The sequence below is a fragment of the Aedes albopictus genome, chromosome 1 (genome assembly GCF_035046485.1).
Source record: "Aedes albopictus strain Foshan chromosome 1, AalbF5, whole genome shotgun sequence".
Taxonomy (NCBI): Eukaryota; Metazoa; Arthropoda; class Insecta; order Diptera; family Culicidae; genus Aedes; species Aedes albopictus.
The window spans coordinates 269,025,002-269,047,456 of NC_085136.1; the positions used below are offsets into that span (position 1 = coordinate 269,025,002).

Consider the following 22,455-nt stretch of genomic DNA (forward strand, 5'->3'; position numbering starts at 1 on the left):
AAAATTCTTTAAAAATCATACAGAAATTCTTTCGGATGTTCTTCTAAGGGTTCACCCAAGATTTCCTTGAAAAATTCCTTCAGGAATTCCTGCTGGAAATACCATAAAAATTCTTTTCAGGAATTGCTCTAGGGATTCCTTCCCCTTTTTTCATCAAGAATGATTTCAGGTTTTTCTACAGGAATTATTTCAGGTCCTCCTGGGATTTTTCAGAAGAAATTGCACAAAAAAATGGAAGTTTTCTGAAAAGAATACCTCAATGTATTAAAAAAATCCCTATTGAATTGTGTAAAGAAATGTTTTGAAAATCTTCTTTAGAAGTTCTCTGAAGAAATGCTTCAAAATTTTCTGAAATATTCAGAATGAATTCTGACATTACCTCTGAAGAAATTCTTAGATGAAAGATGGCACAAATTTCCCGAATGGAGGAGAACGTGCCTCTAGAGCCGACCTACTGATAGATGAAAGCTTAGGAGAATACCAGAACACATTACTATGATATCACCTACATTTAAAGAGAAAAAAGAGCTTAAAAACTTCTGGAGGAACTTTGGAAGTAATTTCAAGGTACTGGTGAAATTTTTGAAGAAATTCCGCAATAAATTTCAGAGGGATCACTAGAAGATTTTCTGAAGCAACCTTTGGGATACCTCCTGGAAATACCTCTGGAAAATTACTTGTATTTTTTTTTTTGATCAATTTCTGAAGTGATTAGTACACAGTAAGTGATTAGTAAATCCTTGATGAACTGAAAAATTATATGAAGTAAATCCTACAGAAACAAAAAAAGATAAGTTTTTAAGAGAATTACTGAAGAATTTTCTGGAAAAAATTGTTTTTTTTTTGAAACACCTGAAGAAACTTCTGCAGAAACCCGTGCAGAAATTTTTGAAGAATCTCTTGAGAATTTTATCAAGAAACTTCTAAATAAATGTTCGAGAGAACCCCCGAATACATAGAATAATACATGTGGGAACTTCTGGAGAACTTCCAGCGATGATTTCTGGAAGAGTAAGCGCCCCTACACTTTTTACCGAGAATGTGCAGAACCCCTCTCTTTCCGCCTTCTCTGTGCACTAGCTTGCCTAGAAGAACATCCAAAAAAATCTCTGAAAGAATCTCCGTGAAAAAATGTCCTGGAATATAATCCTTTGCAGAAATATTTGGAGGGAACTCCAGAGTAATTTATAGAATAATTTCTGGAGAAACCCCACAGGAATACTCCGGGAGAAAATTTGATAATGTTTCTGGAGGAATTCCCAATATAATGTTTACAGAAAAATTTAAAAAAGTATACATGCACGATCTTCTGTAGCAATCCTTGGAAGAATCCCACGAGAAATATCTGAAGAAATTCTCAAGAGACCCGTGAACTAGTGGCAGTAGTTTAATAGCAGGAATGCATTCTAATGCGATATCTGAAGGAATCTTTGGAATTCGCTGAAATCCTGAAAGAATCCCAAAGGGATTTCTGACGATGTCCCTGGAGATAATGATGGAAAATTTAAAAAAAAAGTACATGGGAAGGAATACATTTTAAAAGACTTAGAAGAATTCTTGCTGTAAGAGGAAGAATTCTGAGTCCCCCTTCCGTGATATTTACAGGAAAATTTCGAGAACAAATAGAGGAACGGAGCCCATCTTCAGCATAGTGCCAAGACTCGACCAAGTTTTCTTTGAAGAAATAGTTCGACAGAAGTTTTAATTATGTTTTTTCCTTTAACTTTAGCATATTTTCCACTTTATTGAACATTGTTCAAATTGGAAATCTTTGGATTCTGATTTAGTGGATGTTCAAGTGGGACAGACATTTTCTTCAAGGATATATGTATCTAATAATCTTACAATAGGCTTATCTCACTATTTCTGTCGGGATTTCTTCAAGGAATTGTCAGAATTTCCTTTGATTTTTTTTAGGATTTTTCCAAGAAATTCAACAGGGATTTATCAGGAACTTCTGCCAAGGGTATAAACGGGCTTGTTCATGGGTTTCTCCTGAGATTCTACTAGGGATTTCAATCAGAGATCTCACCACAAATTTATCTAGCAATCCCACCAGGGATTGCTTGATAAATTTGGAACTATTATTTAAGGGTTTATCCACACATTCGTGAAGGGTTTCGTAAAAGATTGCTCCAGTGATTCCTTCAAGAAGTTTATTCGGGGATTTCTTTAGGGGCTCTTCCATTTATTCCTCTACGGATTTTTCTTTGAAATCCGCCAAGAATTTCTCTTGGGTTTCGTCCAGCATTTTTTTCGGGGATCTCTTCGAAAACCCAGCAGTTCATTTACGAATGTCTGCAGCGATTCTTGTGAGAGTGCAAACAATCTGTCGAAAATAGGCAAAGTGAAATTTTGATAATCGCCATCGAGTTACGTAAAGTTTGAGTTGTAGTAAATTGATTAATTTCTGTTTATAACTTCAAAAGTTTCAGATATACGATTTGACAAAATACTATAGTTTATTGCATTGCTACCTGGACTGCGGCACAGTGCGGAATCTTGAATAAAAGTGCGATATTCCATCAAATCGGTCCGGTGTCTTCACCGCACTTATTCATCATGAGCTAACGAATAAGTGCGGTGAAGACACCGAAACGATCTGACACCAAATCGCACTTTTATTTGAGATTCCGCACTTCCTCGTCGCACTTTTAACTACGCAATGCTAACTTTTATGATTGGTTATATGGCAACCCGGGAGCAACTTGACAGCTGCCGAACAAAGTCAGCGTACACGGTAAAAATTCTGCACGCTCAATGTAAGGGAAAAATCCCTTAACTATTCAACATCCCAATCAGCATGATCAGAAAGGCTTTTCCTTTGTAATCGCAATGCTGTCAGTGTTGATTTGCGAACCAAAACAAACCCACCGAAATCAACTAAAAATCACTTCAATTTGCACTAATGTACAAAGCAGTACGATCCAAAGTGAAAAGCTGTTGATTTGAAAATGGCTGTTTTGGTTTTTTTTTTCTAAACCATAGGGGGATAATCTGCTTAACAGACACCCTAACAGAAGGTTAGGGTAGTGTAGGGCTGAGGCCGTCTTCTACAAGAGTGTAGAATTAGCAACTAGTTAAAATACACAAAAATAAAAACAAAAAAAAAGGCTTCTACAACAAAAGTAAAAGCCAGGACTACTCTCTCCTCGTACCCACTAAACCATTCCTATGGTCGCCAAACCCTTTGTCTCTCCGGAACCACCAAGAAGGTATTGCTTCAGAGAGGGGTTAGTGCACATCGCGCCCTCAAGGTTAGCTGCGTAGCCTAGCAGCAACGAACATCGATGACTCGCTCTGGAGAGTTCATCACGGTAGCCTGCTGGCGCTTAGCCAGTTTCCCGAGTGGTCCTCGCCACTCCCTTTGTCCTCGGAAGGCGGGCAGGGTCAACCCCGCCCGCGCCCAACTGCTTTGCAGACATCAAGAACTGATGCCCACGCGCAACCCGATCTGACCTGCCCGTAAAGGAAGGGTATCACTACCCTTCAGGCCCTATCAGATGCACCCGAAGTTTGTAGACAGCAGGGTCTCACCTACCCCGACCCTTGCCGGGGACCCCTTTCCAACCGCGGGCTCGGATCCAACCCAGTAGACCGACGCCACGACAGCACCGCTACCGGGACTTTCTCTCCGCGGCCACTTAATCGCTGTAAGGGTCGATCTCGACGGGCCCATATAGCCGAGGCGGTAAACGCACGGGTATTCAGCGTGACCATGCTGAGGGTGACGGGTTCGATTCCCGGTCGGTCCAGGATCTTTTCGTAAAGGAAATTTCCTTGACTTCCTTGGGCATAGAGTATCTTCGTGCCTGCCACACGATATACACATGCAAAATGATCATTGGCAGAGGAAGCTCTCAGTTAAAAACTGTGGAAGTGCTCATAGAACACTAAGCTGAGAAGCAGGCTTTGTCCCAGTGAGGACGTTACGCCAAGAAGAGGAGGAGGTCGATCTCGACCGCAGGGCACCGGCGTGACCTACGAAGCCGACTCCGAACCCCTGGACCACCTCTTGTACTGCATCTGGACTAGCCACTATCCGAGTCCACGCGCCACCTCCGGGAATCAAACCCGTCTTCCTCAGCATTGCCAAGCTGAATGCCTTCGTTTTTACAGCAGTAGCTATATGGGTCCATAATAGTTTAAAGTTGTTAGAGGTAATAAAACTTCGTAAATATTACCTTGGCTTGATTAGCCTAAGTAAAATCGAGAAATTGGCAAAAAAAAAACTGCGTACGCTAGAGATTTAAGTATAATATCAGTTTTACTTTTACTGAAATCGGTAGATAGCTAACTGCACATTATGAATAATAATCGATATTTAGCAGTTGATCTTATTAATGAAGAGTGTTCATAAGCATTGAATATTTTATCCAGCATCAGACTCCGAATAAGACACTATCCGATTTTTGAATAGAAGTAGATCACATGAACTCTACTTGTTAATGACATAAATCATCAGATTCTTTACTTACCTTCTTTAACGGTGCACTACTAATCCATTAGATCATTAGACGTAACTGTAGAATTCGTGAACGGTCAACCAGTTTGCGTGTACCGACACCTCCGGCACAATCCCTGAAGGTTATTCCAGTTTCGTCAGAACGAACACCTAGCCGTGCACACACTAAACACCTTTAGGTTACAGCACTATTTCCCGTAGATCACTTCCAAACAGGTGTCACATTCCACCGGCGGTCGTACCGTACATCTCAATCACCATTCATCAATTTCTTCCACGCCATTGGCTTTGCATCCGCACGCTCGGATGGTGATGGTAGAATCAATCGCACTGGTCAGCTACATACCAAGTCGAACAGGAGATGATACCAACGAGGACCGCACCGTGTCGTCGTCGTCGTCGTATAGGTATTATATTTCACTTGCGCTTCGTATATTTGTTTGTTTATTCTCATTCGTTTCACTATTGTTGTTGATACTAAAGTTGCTCATTCACCACACCGCACCGCTCTCTGATCACCAAAAGTGCGGCCCTCTCTAGGGGAGCTTTGAAATTTTGTTCGCACAAATTCCTTTTCTTTTTCTTCCTCTGTCGCTTGTTTGTTTATTGAAGTGCGCGATTCCTCAACGCTGCGTCTCGATACCGGCTAAATCGGCGTGAACGGTGGGAACAATATGTTAGTGCAGTAGAAAAAATGGGATAAACCGAAGATCACTGCACACATCCGTTAAAAATGCAGAATTTTCAGAATCTTTTTGCTTGAATTTCTCTAGAGGTTCCTTCAGTTATGCCTCCATTTATTCGGAAATTTTATCGGATATTTGTTTGGAACTTCCTCCAGAAAACACTCAGGAACTTCTTCTGGAAGTTACTCCAGAGATATCTCCAAGTAATACTCCAGAGATTGCTTTGAAATTGAAGCAAAGAAATACCTCAAGCAACTCAGGAAAAAAATTCTAAAGAAATCACTTGAATCATTTATGAAAGAACCTTTGAAATAATTTCTAAAGGAAAACCTGTAGGACATTTTGAAAATTTATGGCGAAATTTCTGAAGAATTTAGTAAACGAATTTCTTGAAGAATTTCTAGAGCAATTCCTGGTGGAGTTTCAAAAGGAACCCATAGAAATCTACCTAAACAAAAATCTTGCAGAAATTTCTGGAGGAAAACATGAGGAACCTTTAGGGGCAGGAGAAAAAGGGTAACTTTGGGGAAATTTCTTAAAAAATTCTTGTAATAATTTCTAAAATATCAACGGAGGAGTTTCAGAAAACAAAAACTTGTAAAAGTTCAGCACCGAATTCTTGGAGAAATTTCTGAAAGAATCTATGAACCAATTCTGGGATTCCATGACTAACTGGAGTTCTTTCAGCAAATTATCATCCAGTTTGTCTAAACTATTAGCAATCTTGGAATTTCATGGTTCTCTATTTCTCTGCGATCAAAAAAATCTTCAGGTGATCCTGGAGAAATTTTTGGACGCATCCCTGGAAAAGATGATGGAAGAATTTCTTAATTTTGTAAGAAACCCCTGAATTAATGTTTGAAGACATCCCGAAATGAATTCCGAAGGAATCACTAGAGAAATTCCTGAAATTATCAATGGAAGAATTCCTGGAGCAATCCCCAGTGAAATTCATGGAGGAATTCCTGCAGTAATGCCTGGAGAAAACCATGGATAAAGCTCTGGAGGAATGTCTGAATGTTTACCTAGAGGAATTCCTTGAGGAATTTTTAGAGGAATTTTGGTAGGAATCCCTGGAAAAAATACTGAAGAAATCTCTTGAGAAATTCCTGGAGGAATTCTTGGAGAAATCCCTGGACGATATCTTGGAGGAACTTTTGGACAAATTCATGTTGAAATTTCTGGAGGAATTCCTGAAGAAACCCCTAGAGGAATCCCTGGAGGAATTTATCAAGGAATACCTGGAGAAATTCTTGGATGCTTTCCTAGTGCAATTCCTGAAGGAATTTCTGCAGGAATTCCTGGAGGAATACTTGGAAGAATTCCTGGAAAAATATCTGAAGAAATCTCTGTAGGAATTCCTGAAGGAATCCTTGACGGAGTGTCTGAAGAAGATTCTGAGGTAATCCTTGAGGGAACTTCTGGGGGAATCCCTTTAGAAATCGTGGAGAAACTCCTTGAGAAAGTCCTAGGTTAATTCCTGAATAAATTCCTAGACAAATTCCTGGAGGAATCTCTGAAGCAATTCATGGCTGAATCTCTGGAGGAATTGCTGAAGGAATGCCTGGGGAAATTCCTGGAGGAGTGTTTAGAGGTATTCGTCAAGGAATGCATGGAGCAATTCGTGAAGGAATGTCTGGAGGAATGCCTAGAAGAAACACTAAAGGAGTTTCTTGAATATCAGGCGAAATCCCAAGGGGAATCCGTAAAGCAATCCGTGTAAGAATTTCTGGAGAAATTCCTGGAAGAATTTCTGAAGGAATTCCAGGAGGGAATCCTGGAGGATTTCGTGAAGAAATTCCTGAGGTCATTTCAGGAGGAATTTAAGGAGGTTTCCCTGGCGGAATTTCTGGAAGAATTCTTTTAAATATACCTGGATCGATTCCGGAGGGAATTCCTGAGAGATTTTCTGAAGCAATCCTTGGATGAATCTATAGAGGAATCCCTGGCGGAAACTCTGCACAAATTCCCGGAGGAACTCTTGAAGAAATCGCTGGAGGAATTAATGGAGAAATCTCAGGAGTAGTTCTAAAAGAAATCCCTGGAGGAATTCCGAGAGAAACCCCTGGAGGAATCCCGGGAAAAGTTCCTGTGAAAATCCCTGGAAGGTATTCCTGGATAAATTCTCGAGGCAATCAACGGAGGAATTCCTGGTGGAATTGGCTTCTTTAATGATGTTGAGATAATTCGATATTCTGAATCTACATGTCAAACTGAGCTGAAATCCAATTTTTCATGAATTTTTGAGCCCAGGAACCTATTTAAAAATCAATTTGAAGTTTGTATGGGAGAAATTTGTTGAATCACCCCTCGTCGCAGTTTGTACTGGGCGAAGCTGTCACACAGTGCCCCAGCTGCCAATAGGTGATTTCAAAAAATCTCTTTGAAATTGATGTTAGGTATCACAATAAGGTTCTAAAAATCTGAAAAAAAAAATCATAGTGACTCAGAAAAAGGTGCTCTTTCGTATAAAATCAAAAAATCAATACATTTTTCATAATTTAAACCCAATTCCGCGAGGAATTTATAGACGAATCTCTGGAGGAATTCTTGAATAAATCCCTGGAGACTTTTTTGGAGGAATACCTGAATAAACTTGAAAGAAACTTGAAAGAATTCCTAGATGAATTTCTGGAGCAATTCCAGGAAAAATCCATGGAGGAATACCTAGACTGCCGTGACGTAAGCGACATTCAAAGTTTTTGCACATTTTTTTTTTTTGTTATTTTGCATAGAACTGTTGGTAATTCTCTAAGTTTTATTTCATAGATGCATTTTCAGGAATAGATTACAACGGAATCTTGCATCTTTATATTGCGGGGTTACCAAAGCTATGTTATTTTTGTAGATTAATACCCAAAAAGTTCGGAATTTCGAATGGCACTTACGTCACTTTGCAGAATTACGGCAGTAGAAGAATTCTAGGAGGAATTCATGAAGAAATTTCTGAAGAACTTCTTGAGAAATTCTTGAAGAAATTCTTAGAGGAATTGCTAGAGGAATTCCTGAAAAAAATCCTTGGAGGAATTCCTGCAGAAATCCCTGGAGGAATTCATGGGTCAATTCTTGGACAAATTCTTGGAGTTCTCTCTGAAGCAATTCTTGGATGAATCTCTGGAAAAAAATCAGACGGAATGCCTGCGGGAATTTCTGGAGGAATGTCTGAAGAAATGTCTAGAAGAAACCCAAAAGATATGCTAGAGGAAACCCTGGAGAAATCTCAGGCAAATTCCAAGGAGAATCCCTTGAGCAATCTTGCATGCAATCCACCAATTTGCAGAAGAAATTCCTGGGTAAATACCTGGAGGAATGCCTGGAAAAAAAACCCTAGTGGAATTCCTGAAATACTTTCTTAAGGACTTCATGGAGGGATTCCTAAAGAAATTCCTGGGGTAATTCTTTGAAGAATTCTTGGAGAAATTCTTGGATGAAATCCTGGAGGAAAGCGTGGAGAATTCCTGAAAGATTGCCTGGAGGAATTCCTGGAAGAATGCCTAGAGGAATCCCTTAAGGAATTCATGGAGGAATCCTTCGGAGGAACTCCTGAAGGAACTCCTAAAGGAACTCCGAGAGGAACTCCTGAAAGAACACCTGGAGGAACAGCTGAAGAAACTACTGTAGGAATTCCTGAAAGAATTCTTCAAGAAATTCCTGGAGGAATCCCTGAAGGGACCTCCTGGAGGAATCTCTAGAGGATTTTTTTAAGGAATTCGTGGGGAATTATTGGAGGAATTACTGGTGGAATTCCGGGAGGAACTTCTTGAAGAATCTCGGCGGAATTCCATGGAGGAGATCTTTGAGGATCACCTGGCAGAATTTCTGGAAGAATCCCTGGAGGAATTTGTGGAGAAATCCCTCGAGAAATGCCTGGAGGAATACTTAGAAGAATCCTAAGAGAAGTTTCTGAAGAAATTCCAGGATCGCAGATAAAACTCCTTTGGGAAGTCCTGAAGAAGTCCTAAAATGAGTTCGTGGAAGCAGTTCCTGAAGGAATACCTGGAGCAATTCCCCAGGAGGAATTTTGGAAGCAATCCCAAGAGGAATTTCTAAGTAAATCCCCAGATGATTTCTGGAGTAAATCCTGGAATAATTTCTGGAGGGGTTTCTGAAGGAATCACAAGAAGAGTTCTTGGAGGAACCATTGAAGGAAATTTTAAAATAAACCCTGAATTTGTTCCTGGAAGAATCACAGAAGGAGAAATACCTGGAGATATTCCCGAAGAAACTCCATGAGGAATCCCGGAGGCAATCCCATTTGGAATTCCTTAGGAAATCCAAATTTTCTTTAACGGATTCCTGGAAGAATTTCTCAAGGAATCCATCTCTGCAATATTTTTATGCATGAATTATTGAAAGAATCCTTGGATGGACTCCTAAAGGGTTTTTGGCCCAAAATGATTAGGCGCTGTCCATGAACTACGTCAGTACTTCCCAAACTGTGCGCCCTGGTACGCCGTGAACATTTCTCAGGTGCGCCGTAGAGTGTTGAGCAAGAACAAACACCAAACGCTTATTATTGAAGGTGGAACATCTTTTTTGTTGTTTTAGTTTTGATAAGTAAAACTAGTGTCGCCTCACACCAAAGCTTTGTCTTTCTAAGGAAGACTCCAAAAAAGTCAACCAAATGGGTTTCCCATTTTCCAATTTTCAACTAAAAGTTGAATTTCCAAAGCCTTCGAATGTTTTCCGAAAATTCTGACATCCTCATGAAAGTTTTAGATTTTTACCAAATTTTTGGTATTTTTTCCATTTGCAGAGTTATGAAAATTCAGTGGAGTTGAACCAGCCCCGGGCTGGAAATCTCCCTAATAAAGCTAATAATAATAATAATATGCTTAGTTTTCGATTTGATCAATAGCTTGTAGTTCAAAGTAAATATTTCAAGGAACTTTTTGGAAGTTCATTCCAGAACAATTACTGCCACTCTACCAGTCTTTGTGCTGTCTCAAACGTTTTGGGACTACATTTTTACTTGCATCACTACCGCATGTTTTGTCTTTATTATTGACATTTTCAGCCCTAGATGGGCTCATCTCCTTATCTTAAAAAAGTGCGGCAATTTATGTGTCGATTTCGTGCATGGTTCTGAAAACCCCATTTTTAAAGTAGTGTACCTCTTGCACGAATACGAATGACCCCTCACCGTAAACTGTCAGTCGTCCTGAGGGTTCTAAACAATCCATTTTTCCTCAAATTAAGTACACTACATACTTTATTCAACCAATTTTATAAAATTACATTGCAATCCTACAGAAATTGAAAATGTTTGTAAAGTCCTGTGAATTTTGAAGCAATTTTTCTTTAAAAATCATTTTAGGAACCTGTTTTTTTTTTGGATTGTGGAAAAACGTGGCATTTGTATTTGTAATTTAGAACTGAAAGTGTTGAAATCATTTAAATTCTTTGTAAAAAGTTATTAGTGTGCCGCGACATTTTTGAAAATTTCAAAAGGCGCCGCGGTTGCTAAAAGTTTGGGAACGTCTGAACTACGTGGACTCATTTTTGGAAATCTCAGACCCCCCCCCCCCCTTCCCACTCGTAGACTTTTGTCCATACAAAATTTTCGAAATTTGTATGAAGCATAGACTTTGGCCTAACCCAACTCCCCCCCCCCCCCCCCCTCAAGAGTCTACGTAGTTTATGGACAGACCCTTAAGGAATTTCTGGATTAACTTTTGAATAGGCTGTGGTAAAATTTTATGGTCAAACTCCTATGGGAATCCCTAAAGAAATTCCTGAAGGAATCGTCGAAAAAAGCGTTGGAACAATCACTGGAGGAACCTACAAAGATATCCCATGAGAAATTCACTGAGGAACGCCTAATGAAATCCCTAGGTGAATTTTTGAAGGAATCTCTGGAGGAACCCATTATGGAATCACTGAATAAAGCCTTAGGGAAATTCCTGGAGGAATTTGTCGATACATCTTTCTAGAAGTAGCAGAAAAAAATCTAATGGAATCGTGGTAGGAATTCCTGATGCATTGTTCTAGCCCTGCAACAATCACTTTCGGAACCTCGCAAGACGTCTATAAAGGAATTTGCAAAGGAGATAGTCCTGGATAAAGTCTTGAAGAAATACCTGGAAGTACTTCTGAAGGTGTTTTTGAAGGGATTCATAAAGAAATTCTAGGTTTTTTGCCTCCATTTGTTCAGTTGTTTGAATTGAATACTAGTGAAAATGGTTCCGGCGTATCCGGAAATTTTAGCATGTTTTTGTTTCTATGAATAAAAACCACAAAATTTGGCTATTTAACCACGCTTGTTATTCTATAAAATTCAAGGATAATACTGAAGCGGTGCTCTAAGAGAAATACTTGGTGAAATTTCTTGTGGTGTTCGAGAAAAAAGAACTTTGAACATTGTGAAATCCACAGAATACAATACAATGGAATACAGGTTGGTTACGGTTTTGTCGACACTGTCCACAATTTTTAGTTGACAAAAACGGCAAAATTGACAGTTTCACTATATATGAAACACATTTTCAAAACAAATTTATGCTGTTTAGTATAACACTTTATTATTTTTTGACGTCTTTAGCACATCTTGGTTGCACAATTACCATTTTCTAGCTTTTTAACTAACATCGGCAAAAGTATTTGAAGATTTTTCTGCGTTTTCCGGATGTCGATTCCCCGAAAAGGGTACACATTACATTCTTCTTCGAAGTGATCTTTAACAACAAAAGTTCATGATCCTGGGAATTAAAATTTTCGAAGACTTTAACTAGAAAGTTATTGGGGACAATATAGTTATAGAAAGAACGAGCAACCATGAAAGAAAGGAACAATATTGTCATTCTTCATTCAGCTGTTTTTTCCGAAGGTCTGGGAAAGTAATAAAACTTAAAAGATCCGCCTATAAAATAAAGAAGGATGCATCGAGGTGCATAATATATAACTCGGAAAAAGGGTACTTCGGAGAACTGGCTTTCGGGGAAATGGCCTTCGGGGAAATGGCATTTGTGGAACCGACATTCGGGGAAAAGTAGCACTACCGGTTTTGACCACATTCCTCCAGGAGTGTCTTCTGAGATTCCTCCTGCAGTTCCTTCGCAGATTTCTGTACATTTCCATGAACTCCTTTTGGGACTCATCCTAAATTTTGCAGTAGGAGTTCCTTCTGGAACTTTTATTTTAAATACTTTCAAGCGATTTTTCTAGATTCTATCTAGACATATCTTGGGATTTTCTCCAGGATTTCTTACGGCATCTCCTGTTCGTTCTGGGAATCCGCCAAGATTTTTTTCTAGGAATCCTCTAGGAGCTGATTTTGGGTGTCACCAGGAAACATTTTTGAAGGAATCCTTGAAAGGAACCAATGTATAATATATCTGATAAAATGTCGGAAGATATACCGGCGTCGCGTAGCCTCACTTTTTACCTGTGCACCGACCCTAAAACTTGGAATTGCATGGAATTTATGATCAAAATCGAAATAGAAATAAGTGAAGGCAGCTATTCTCGTCATTTTCTACTTATTACAAGCAAATTTGTTCAAAAAAATCAAGAATTTATACTTGGTGCACAGGTAGATTTGAGGTTCGGGAATCGCCATTGCCAGAATGGATTCCGAGTAGAATCTATGAAAGAGTTCCAGAGTGAATCTCGGAAGAAATCTCTGAAGAAAGCTTTTAATCAATGAAAAAATACCAGAAAATTCTTGAGGAACACCTGATGCAGATGAAAAAAACACATTTTTTTCTGAGACACAATGTGGGTTTAACTGACAAATTAAAAGATAAGTTTATAAAAAAAACAATCTGACATCTTAGCCGAAAGATAGATAAAGACTGACCCAGTTTGGGTGGTGCTTCGAATATAGTTTGACTTTCTATTTCACAGAATTGTAACTTATTCTGTGCCTTAGTTGGTTAAAGCACCGGCATAGCGATAGGGAGTCGTCGGTGCGAATCCTACCAAAACAAATGGGTAATTTTTTCACAAAGTTATCTCTCAATTTGTCAGCTGTGTCTTCGAAATTTGAGTTTTTCATCAATTTCAGACATACCAGTCGACTGATATAGCCGGTAGAGGGCAATACAATCATCTCTAGGGGTCTCTGGAGTCAATCTAAATGGCTTGTTTTGGATTACCCGACGTTTTTCCCGGCTTTATTTGGCCTTTATTAGCATTAGCATTAGCATTAGCATTAGCATTAAGCGAGTCGCACAAATTCGTAGGTGGTACAGTCCTAGACCGCTGTTATGAGGGTTGCCTCCTTCCCGTCCGAACCAAAGCACAAAGATTTGGGACTAATCTCTGACTCTTAGACAAGACTGACGCAATCCTCCAATGGTCGAGCACTGTCCTGGCCACGTCCTTGCGACTGCTGAGGGATGGGGAAGGATGGTTAGTTTTGGACACCTATGAAAAATGTAGACAACTCTACGATCTCTCAGGCCTAGGTGTCACGGGACTTTGGGTGTTGTTAGTGGAAGGGTAAACTCCAAAGAATACGCTTGGTCAACGTTCAGGCACACCACGGCCCGATTCATCATGGCTTCCTCGTCGTCTTGATGGCATTTGGTTGAATTACTAGATTCTTCGGTTGATAATCTGAAATATAAAATAATATTAACAACGTACGTCAAATAAGCTACATATTAGTGATACGCTCGCCACAGTTACATATTTTTACAATATTATTTATATCATGCGATAAATTTACCTCAAACCTGCTGAAATAAAATGTTGATTAGCAGTACATTTAAACAAAATTAACTACAAAACACAAAAAAGCATCAAACTTTGATCTTGGAATATTTATAAATACGGTAAATATCAAGATCAAAATTTGATTTGGTAGATCTTACACCGCAACGCACCATTCTAAGGTGATCTACCCACGTTACGGGTCAAGCTTTATTTGGCCTTTATCGAAAGAAAATAAGTCCAAATTAAGCTGGCCAAAACGTCGTGTAATCCAAAATTAGCTCTTCAGATTGACCCCAGACCGCTTATATCTGTACACTAGTAGTATTCCGCTCGAAAATCACCTGAATTTGTAAAAATAACATCGTACGATACTGGTAGACTACTGGAAGAATTCCTGGTTGATCGATGAAGGAATACATCCTTAGGCAGGGGAAATGCTTCATTCTGGTTTATTTCCTATATGAATGTTCAGTTGCACTCTAGCAAACCTTTTGAAGGAATATCTGAGAGAATTTGTAACAGAATTCCTAGGGAAATCTTTTCTGGACAGCATATATTAAAGAACTTCCCGCGATTAAAAAAAGAGTAACTAATTGTGATGAAATTGTCACAAAATGCAAAAATACAGGTAAAGAGGAGTAAATTCTGATAGAGTGTTTAAGTTGGATTGCTGAATCCGAGAACATTTTTTTTTATTAAATTACGTCGAGAATATTGGGGTGTACTGTTTGGAACTAATAAGTTGGGCTATTTGGGCATCAATTTACATATTGACACTTTACCGCTATGAGCCAGCTGTGTAAACGAAAGTACTGTTTAAATCTTTCAACTTAACATTTTGAAAGAATTGTTTAAAACGTGTATTACTGAATCCCCAAAATTGTTAGTAGAATTTCGTTGGTATTTTTTGAATAACGGATGGCTGATTTTTTAAGAACCCAGAAAGTACTTCCAAAACAAAGAAATATAGTTCCCCTGGAGATATGAGGACAAATTACAGAACTTTTGTAAAATTTTAGAAGATTCCTAGGAAAAATTGCTTAATTTCAAAAACAAACTTTTAAAAGCATTCCCCAAAGAAATGGATTTGGCAAGAAACATCAGATGGAGTTTAAAAATGTTCAAATTTTTCAATGGTTTTTTTTAAAGGAATTTATCTGATTTATTTTTAATTGGTAGTGAAGGAATTCCCCCAAGGATAACTTCAGCCAATTCAGCAACAGGAAATTTCAGGATTTTTTGTTGGAATTCTTTATGCAATTAAAGCTGGGGTTTTTCCGAAAATACTTTCTATGGTTCCTCCACATATTTCTTTAAAACTCCTGCTGTTATTCTTTCATGGATTTCATCAAGAATTACTTCACTGAACTCTTACTACAAATTCCCCATTAACTCTTGCTGGAAACTCTGTAGGAATTCTTCATGAATGTAACCTGGGTTTGCTTAGGAATTTCTGCTGGAATCCACCATGAAGTTTTGCTGGGATCACTCAGGCAATAACTACTGAGAATCCTTCAGAAATTCTCAAAGGACTCCTAAGAGCAATTACTGAAAAAAAAATCCCAGCTGGAAATGCTTAAGTAATCCTTGCGAGAATTCTTGGTTAGGGGGCATCCATAAAGTACGTCACGCTTATAGGGGAGGAGGGTGGTGTACTCGAAAGTGTGACAAGCAATGTGTTACGTATAGGAAAACCCCGAACTATGGGGGGGTTCTTGAATTGTAAAATTTAGCGTGACGTACTAAATGGATGCCCCCTTAAATCCTAGTTGGATTTCCTGAATGAATTTTTGCTTGCCTTGGGCAAATCTTGGAGAATTTCATAATGGAATCACAAGAAGGAGATGGGTGGGGATACTTCTGGAGCAATCCCTGCAAGCATTTAAAGAGCAATTCTATCAAGCATTCCTGAAAAATTACAAGAAAAATTCATGCAAAAATCCTTTGCGCATAGGAATTTCTAGGGGATTTTTTAGAGAAAACTGTGGAGGAAATCTTGTAGAAATCCTTGCAACTCAAGCAAAAAATTCCAGAGAATTGCGTCAGGAAATTTCAAGAAGAATAGCGAAATTCATTGCATTGCTTCGATTGGTATTCCGATTGGTTGTCATCCGAAATTTTGCATTCGTAAAAATCGAAACTTTTTAAAATTTTGAATATACATTCAAAAGCAATGGACCGAACACTCGATTGAACGAAAATTCTTGATAGAATTAACGGTTGCTTTTTAGCAGTACATACTTTCCTATGTTGAAACGAAACAGTCTTGCTATATTTCCTTTTATTTTGTTCTTGATTTGTAGTTAACTCTGTAGTTTACTTTCGTTTTGGTCACCGTTGGGTCTTCAGTTTTGAATTCTTGTTGTTGTTTATCATTTATTTATTCATTCAACTTCTTCGAATTTATACTGTTTCTTCTGTACACTTCAATGTTTCATCACTACTTATTATTTGGCTTGCTTTTCTAAATTGCCTGTTCTTCGTTTCCCACTTTAAACACACTCATTTCTATTATTCCATTGACTACTTGCAGCCTGATCATTGGACGTTTCCTCTTTTTTAACAGCTCGTTAGCTTGGCTGCCCACAAACCGGCGACGATGAGCATCATTATAGATGATGACGATTCACACCTTTGTATTGTTACCAAAACCTAAACACTTCGAATCGATTCCCCTTTACACTGTGCAGCACACGTCACCGCTTTATTTATAAAATCCCTCGCAAAGGGTCACTGGAAATCCAATTCCTATCTTCGGCTGACTAGGGCAAGCACACCGGGTCACTCCCGTTTCACGTTCCGTTTCGGCAACCGAAAAAAAATCTTGATTTACTGCTGTAGAGACTGAATCCAAACACCCAAGCACAACCACCAACCACTAGAACAGAGTTCAAAAGAACTGAGACACACCGCGCGCGCTCGTTTGCTTCCAAGAGGTCCTTGGGACTTCAACCGACCAGCCCGACCGAAGGTTCGATTCGAACTGTTCTCAGCTTCAGTCAACCAAGCCAAGTCAAGCCAAGCAGAGGCGACCACTTTGTAGTTTAGTGTTTACTTCCACCTCAGCCAGCCAGCCAGCCATTCAACCAGCGAACGGGTAAGTATAGTCTGTGGTGCGGCTGAATCTCGGTTTCCCAGCTGCTCCGTTCCAGCACCGAACACCGTCTGTTGGAGAGTCTGTCGTTATCAGTTGGTTTCATCGGATGCGACAGTCAGGCAGCCTGTCAGCCAAGCTTTGTTAGTGAATCTAATGATGTTATGCTGGCAGTTTTATGGAGATAGCGCGAAATTGGGTTTTGGCGGGATTTGATGCACATGCGTGGTGGAGTGACTGGAAAGACCATGCTGCTGGTCGGCTCCTCGCGACGACGAAGCCGAGCGAATGGAATATTGTGAATTGCCGAAGGTGAGACTGTAGGGTTGGGCGCCAATTCGTCAAGTTCATCAACATGGTTGCGCGAGAATCAAACTTTTGCTTCCAAAAATTTGTATGTTGTTAAATGCGTACTAACCAGAACATCAAACGATCAAATTTAAATAGAAGATTCAGTTTATGCTTTAAAATTGGGAATTCAATCTTTTTTCTTCGAAATAAATCAAGAAATACAGCGTAACGGGACACCATCGCAAAAAATGACTAATTTTGACTGAGCGCCAAGAAATTTGCTACTTTCTTGAAACAGTTTTCGATGTTTCGAGTACTATTGCTTACGTACTTAATTTCAGTCCAGGGCACCCACGATGGTGCAGAGAACCGAATTGAAAGATTTCCATACTGGGCGATTGCCAGCCATCGCCTTGATCTGTCAGGTCAAATTTCTGTCGACTTGCTTCACTTCGTTGTTGAGGCTTCGCCGTCATGAGCCTCTGGGTCTGCCTCTGCTGCAATGTCCTGCTGGGTTTCAACCAAACGCTTGCATGCAGATTTCGTTTCCGCCCCTACGTAGAGTGTGACCAACCAACCTTAACTTTCGCTTCCGAATTTCTGTCGCTATCGGCTATTGATGACATCGACGATGGAGCTCCACGTTGGAGATTCAATTGTGAGGCCACCATGCATGAACTATATACCGCGGGTATCTATTGATGAAGACCTGCAGCCGTTGAGTGTTCTCCACTGATACACACCAGGTTCCGCTGGCGTATAGCAGCACAGGTTTCACGTTCGAGTTGAAAATTCAGATTTTGGTGCGTCGACTGATCTGATTGTTTTTCCATACATTTCTTAAACTTGCAAAAGCAGCCCTCGCCTTCTTGATCCGCGCATCTGTGTCGATCTTGATGCCGCCATCGGCCGCCATTTGGCTTCCTAGATATTGGAAGCTTTCAACATTCTCCACTGATTGCCCAGCTACTGTAAAGCTGGAAGGGTTGACCGTGTTTACATTCAACGATTTGGTCTTGTTGACGTTGATGGTAAGACCTACCGCCAAGGAGTGATTGGCAAGATCATCGAGCTTGCTCTGCATATCAGAGCGCCGTTGAGCTAGGAGAGCAACGTCATCAGCCAGTTCGAAGTCATTTAGGTGCTCGATGTTAATGGGCTGCCACAGCAATCCACGATTTGGTTCACGATCAATCGCACCTACCAGGATCTCGTCGATTACGATGAGGAACAGTAGCGGTGATAGTATACATCCTTGCCTCACTCCAGAAACGACCCGGATGGGATCGAACGAAACACCGTTGTGCAGTACTCTGCACGAAAATGCCCTGTACTGTGCTTCAATGAGGCCGATGATTTTCTCAGGGAGACCCTTGCGCCTGAGGACTTCCCACATGTTTCCGTGACATTCGAAAGCTTTTTCGTTATCAATGAACACCAGGTAGAGAGACACGAGTGGGACGGTTTTCTCGAGGTCCGTTCAGCTGCTTGGTTTCGCCGATGATATTGATATTATTGCTCGTAAATTTGAGACGATGGCGGAAACGTACATCCGACTAAAGAGTGAAGCCAGGCGAATCGGATTAGTCATTAATGTGTTGAAGACAAAGTACATGATGGCAAAGGGCTCCAGGGAGGAATCACCGCGCCCGCCACCCCGAATTCATATCGATGGTGATGAAATCGAGGCGGTTGAAGAATTCGTGTACTTGGGCTCACTGGTGACCGACGACAACGACACCAGCAGAGAAATTCAGAGGCGCATTGTGGCAGGAAATCGTGCCTACTTTGGACTCCGCAGAACTCTACGATCGAATAAAGTTCGCCGTAACACGAAGTTAACCATCTACAAAACGTTGATTAGACCGGTCGTCCTCTATGGGCACGAAACATGGACCCTACGTGCAGAGGACCAACGCGCCCTTGGAGTTTTCGAACGGAAGGTGTTGCGTACCATCTACGGCGGAGTGCAGATGGAAGACGGGACTTGGAGAAGGCGAATGAACCACGAGCTTCATCAGCTGCTGGGAGAACCAACCATCGTCCATACCGCGAAAATCGGGAGGCTACGGTGGGCGGGTCACGTCATCAGAATGTCGGATAGCAACCCGACTAAAATGGTTCTCGAGAGTCATCCGACCGGTACAAGAAGACGTGGAGTGCAGCGAGCTAGGTGGGTCGACCAAGTGGAGGACGATCTGCGGACCCTACGCAGAGTGCGGAACTGGATGGAGGCAAACAGCCATGGACCGAGTGGAATGGAGGCGGCTACTATGCACAGCAGAGGCCACCCCGGCCTTAGCCTGACCGGTAAGGTAAGTAAGGTAGAGAGACTCTTGGAATTCATTGATTTTCTCCAGGATGATACGAAGCGTGACAATATGGTCCACACAGGATCGTCCGGCACGGAATCCTGCTTGCTGCTGTCGGAGAGTTGCGCCAATCTTCTCCTGTATCCGATTAAGAATTACTTTGCAGAGGACTTTGAGAACGATACACGGTAACATTATGCCCCACCAATTATCGCATACAGTCAGATCACCCTTTTTGGGTATCTTTACTAAGACGCCTGGCATCAAGTCGGCCGGATATTTCGCGGTTTCCCTTATATTGCAGAAAAATTGATGCAGTAGCTGTGCGGATACTACGGGGTCAGCTTTGAGCATCTCAGCTGATATGCGATCGACCCTGGGGCTCTGTTAGATTTCATGCCATGGATGGCTGTTTCTACCTTCTGCTCTGATGCAGCTTCGGTGTTGACACGGGTAATGCGTCGAATCCTTGGCGGATCATGCTGAGGTGTTGATGGCGTGACCGTCACTTGGCAAAAGTTTCCATAGTGCTCGAACCAGTGTTTCAACTAGTCAGCCGGGTCGATCAGTAACTGTCCAGACGTGTCTTTCACGGGCATCGTAGCATTCATCTTAATCCCACTAAAGCGACGTGAGACATCGTAGAGGAGACGGATGTCGCCTGTGTTTGCAGCTATCTCGCCTTCGTCGGCTAGGGAGTCCACCCACCCTCTTTCGTCCCGTCTACATGAACGTTTCAATTCTTTCTCGAGAGCCGAATAGCGCTGACCGGCTTTGGCTCTTCGTGTTTTCGCTCGCTCTATCGCGACTTTGGCGTTCCTTCTCTCCTCTATCTTCCTCCAGGTATCATCTGTGATCCACTGCTTTCTCCGGTTACGTAGCTCACCCTAATTATTCTCGCTGGTGGCGATGAAGGCGTTCTTGGTGGCCCTCTTTTGATCTTCTACGCTTCCACCTGCTGGAATATCCACAGCACGGTTCTCTAGCTCCTCGACAAAGGACATCTTCACCGCAGCGTCTTCCAATCGGCGTGTGCTGAACCGGCGCCCGATGTTTTCCTTCTGTCGATGGATCCTAGCAATGCTCAGCCGGATCTCGCCTATTAGGAGATGATGGTCGGACGCACTGTCGGCGCTACTTTCCGCACGTCAAGAAGGTTCCGTCTCCATTTTCGGCTGATGCAGATGTGGTCGATTTGATTTTCCATGACACCATCACGGCATCACGGGAAACCTATGTCACTTTGTGCACTGGTCGATGAGGAAAGAGCGATCCCCCAATCACCATGGCATTTTTGCCATATAATTCTTCAAACAGCTCTCAGTTTTCGCTAATTTCTCCGAGACCATGGCGTCCCATGACGTGCTCTTAGTCCGAGTTGTCAAAACCAACCTTCGCGATGAAGTCCCCCATGAGGATCTTGATATCACCTTTCGGAATCTCGTCCACGACAGCATTCAGTTAACTTTAAAAGTTCTCTTTATCTTGCAATTCGGCAGCATCTGGTTGGCGCGTAACATTGGATCATGGTAAGGTTTCGAACCCGTGTTCTGAATCTGGCTACAATTATCTTCTCTTTAATAGGTTCCCACTTCATGAGCGCAGCGTGAGCGTGAGCACTGAACAGGAAACCAACTCCACGGTGGCGAGGAGCGTGTTCACCTCCTCGTAGGCCAGAGTATAGCAGCATTTGACCCGACGCCATTCTGTGTTCTCCAAAGTTCGGCCAACGGACTTCTCTCAGTCCTAGGATCTCAAGCTTCATACCGACTTTATACCGGTTGTTCGAGCCCGTATGAAGTTGATTATCAATATTAACTTCTTTTCTCGATCAGCCTAGATAGCTGTGTAGTGTCGGTAGCTACACGCAAAAAAATCCGTTCCGATATACGAGCACTCTCAGTCACGGCAACGGGAACAAACGGGAACTATGCATAGCAACGATAACAACAATAAGAAATGTACACCGTGAACTAGATTTCACGTTTTCTAGAACGCCCATATTGACAGCTGGAACTAGTTCCAGTTCACGGTGTATATTTGCTTGTTCTCATATTTGCGTTTGTTTGTTCACGTTTATCAGAACGGATTTCTGAGCGTGTATTGTCTCAATTGGCTTAGAATAACACTACGGACTGCCTGGTCCGGTGGTAAAAATCCACCAACAGGTGACCCCTAATTTATGGTGTGATGCGGCTTTATTCTTACCGTGCCTATGAATGAATGGCTAGCGGGTCTAATAAAAACCTAACCGCTAACGGAGCCTGTGGAATACCAGGGCGCCCTCCACAGTATGTTGCCCTTACTGCGCTAACCGGAGCAATAGTGCAATGGACCTGTTTCTCCGAGACAATCAGCGGCCCTTTTTTAGTCTCCCTTGAGGCTAAATAAGGGCGGGATTATGAAGATGTTATTAATTAGTTTAAATGTTCACCTATATGGTTTCGCATTATGTGATTTACACAGCGTATTTTATTGCTGTTGTTCTTTGTTGTGCTGTTATTGTGAAGAGTTTAATCTTACCTAGTTTGGGTAGTGGCTACGGTTAGAATAGCTCAGATCAATCTTCAAAAAGTTGCTACACTCATCTCTGAACTAACCACTAGAGATGTATGTGCTATCACAATCGATGTATCTGTTGGAAACCTCAACAGGAAATACGTCTATTGTTCGTTTTATTTACCGCATGATGAACCATCCCCTACGGATGCTTTCAAGCAAGTTATCGCATACTGCACTCCAAAAGGCCTTCCGCTAACTGTTGGCAACAGACGACGTTCGGCTGGATCGGAGGCATTCAGGACGGCTCGCAAGGCCTACAAGAAAGCTCTTCGGTCTGCTGAACGATCCGGCTGGAAAACAACCTTTGTACAAATGTTTCCAGTTTGAGTGAAGTCAGTCGTTTGAACAAAATCCTTGCAAAATCTAAGGATTTTCAAGTGAACGAAC

At 41.3% G+C, this 22,455-nt stretch overlaps 1 protein-coding gene across 1 annotated transcript in view; it reads right to left on the bottom strand.

The window, feature by feature from the left end:
- LOC109429337 (tyramine receptor 1) overlaps positions 1-17,022 on the bottom strand; it is a 297,991-nt gene extending 280,969 nt beyond the window's left edge. Inside the window, exons 1-2 of the mRNA XM_062846744.1 lie at positions 16,051-17,022; positions 4,479-5,111 (exon numbers count right to left, since the gene is read on the bottom strand). The gene's annotated coding sequence lies outside the window, so the exon portion shown is untranslated. The remainder of the gene's footprint in view (positions 1-4,478; positions 5,112-16,050) is intronic.
- Positions 17,023-22,455: the final 5,433 nt, after the last annotated feature.